Genomic DNA, 2,066 nt, shown 5'->3' with positions numbered 1-2,066 from the left:
CCCAGTTTTGTTCCCACTGATATGGGTTTGCAGCTTCTTCCCAGGGCCTTCCATCATGTTTAAAGATGATGACATGAGGACCCGGAAAATTGGCTGAGTTCCACGTCACTTGGGCTGCCGCTGGGACCTGCTTGATGGGATCTGGCTGATGAGGGAGAACCTATTCACACAGTGGAGTATGTGTTCCTTTCATGGGGAAGGGTTACTATAGTTGTTCTGCTCAGTTTGCCTTTTCACTTGTTACCAAAGTGAGGGCCGGCTCAGCGAGACTGTACGGTGTGGACCCTGACCCAAGTGCCTGGGCTGTGCCCCTGCGGAGCTGCGGGCTTGGCTTGCAGAGGTCTGTGGAATGTTGAGCATGGGGGCGGCGCGGGGGATATGGTGGCGGCGCGGGGGATATGGTGGCACTATCCCAGGCATTCCAAATGGATTTGATCTAGCTAAGTAGTGTGGTGGGTGAAGCCACAGGCTTACTAGTCGCTGAATAATATCCAACTGCTCTCTTAAATCGAATAACTTTGTCATCTGTTCTAGACTGAGAATGCTGGAAAACATCTTTAGCTATGGCCTCTAGGTCTGAGGTGTACTGGTGTCGTCAGCCACAGCCTTGATCACCACCTCACATGGTGGCAAGACCAGGTGGTGGGCCCGGACCTTAAGTGGAGCTAGCCGATGTTCTAGATCAAGTAAACTCCAATGAAAGGAAGTCAGGTTCTCATCAGGTAGAATGTGATATCCTGATAGAGCGGCAAAAATAGGGAAGTGGTCTGGGTTCCGGTTCAGCTGCTTGGCCACCTCGTGCATCAGGTACTGGCTTGTGGCGAGACTTTTCCCATTTCTGCTCCGTTTTAGGGCATAGGCACTGAAATAGTAGGGGCTATCGCTCAGTGCGTAACCAGAGTCATTCGCAACCAAGCCATGGAAGCCGTTTTCTCTGTAGAAACCAATCATTTCTTGATGATGGTTCTGGATGCTCTGTGTAACCTTGATGTGGAAGCGGATGGGCTCCAGGTGGATGCAGTGCGCCATGCCGGCGGGCGGCAGGAATCAGACCTTGGGCGGCGGGGTCCCCATGGCTGATGATCTGCGGCGCCGTCTGGCGCTCAATGCTCTGCCGCTTGACTCACTCGCGCAGCCGCGCCTTCTGGAGCGCGCCGTGGAAGAAGATGAAGAGGCGATGTTGCCGCCGAAGCACGCCTTGGCCAGCACTGCCAGGCGCTTCCACTGGCCGCCGCTCAGCTGGTGAGTGCAGAAGGCGACCGCAGAGGCGGTGCGGGCCGTTGTTGGCGTCCAGCAGCAGGCGCAGCGGCGTGCGCTGCTCGAAGGAGTCCTGGAAGCCCCGCATGCCCACGGCGGCCTCGGCGCTCGGCGCCTCGGCGGTGGGGCTGGGGGTGGCGGGGCTGTGGTACCGCAGGGCAGCGTGGCGCCGGGGGTCACTGTGGGTAGGGGTGGGGGGCCCGCTCTTGGCCACCGCGGCTGCCATGTGCTGCTGCCCTCCAGGGCCATGGCAGAGAGCGGCCTGAGCTATGCACTGGTCCAGGCCCAGGCCACATCTTCACTATTCTTGCTGAATGCCATCCACTCTTACATTTTTAGTACTTGATCATATATTCCTTTATGCTGCTTGATCTCCATTCATTCAACAAATAATTCTTGAGAATCTACCATATGTCTAGTACTATTCCGACACTAGGGATACAGCAGTGAACACAGTTGTCTTTCATGGAGTTTACATTCCAGTTGGGGCTCTTCTTCTAGTGATCACATCTAGATATTAAGTCCCTTTACAGTGGTAACTGTGCTTGTATTTTTGCTACGTCCATGAAGGCGCAGTTTAATTTCACTGCTGTACAGCTTATTGTTAAATTAATAGTGTTTGTCCTGGCAGTGTAAGTATATAGCTAGTTAATGTCAGGGGACTAGGCAAGTAAACTTACTTGATATACCAGCTTACTGATTTCTAATCCTGAGAATCTACATTACTGTTGAGTGAGATACTTTACGAATTCTCAAGGAGGGAACTAGCGATGGATTGTAGGAGTAACTACCTGTAGATTGGCTTCCTG

At 53.3% G+C, this 2,066-nt stretch overlaps 1 pseudogene; it reads right to left on the bottom strand.

The window, feature by feature from the left end:
• Window positions 1-220: 220 nt before the first annotated feature.
• On the bottom strand, window positions 221-1,483 carry LOC105311739 (annotated as a pseudogene).
• Between the last annotated feature and the right edge of the window lie 583 nt (window positions 1,484-2,066).

The sequence above is a fragment of the Pteropus vampyrus genome, unplaced genomic scaffold (genome assembly GCF_000151845.1).
Source record: "Pteropus vampyrus isolate Shadow unplaced genomic scaffold, Pvam_2.0 Scaffold1000007658, whole genome shotgun sequence".
Lineage (NCBI taxonomy): Eukaryota > Metazoa > Chordata > Mammalia > Chiroptera > Pteropodidae > Pteropus > Pteropus vampyrus.
Note: the sequence above shows the minus strand (reverse complement) of the source record. Positions and strands in the feature narration are given on the sequence as shown.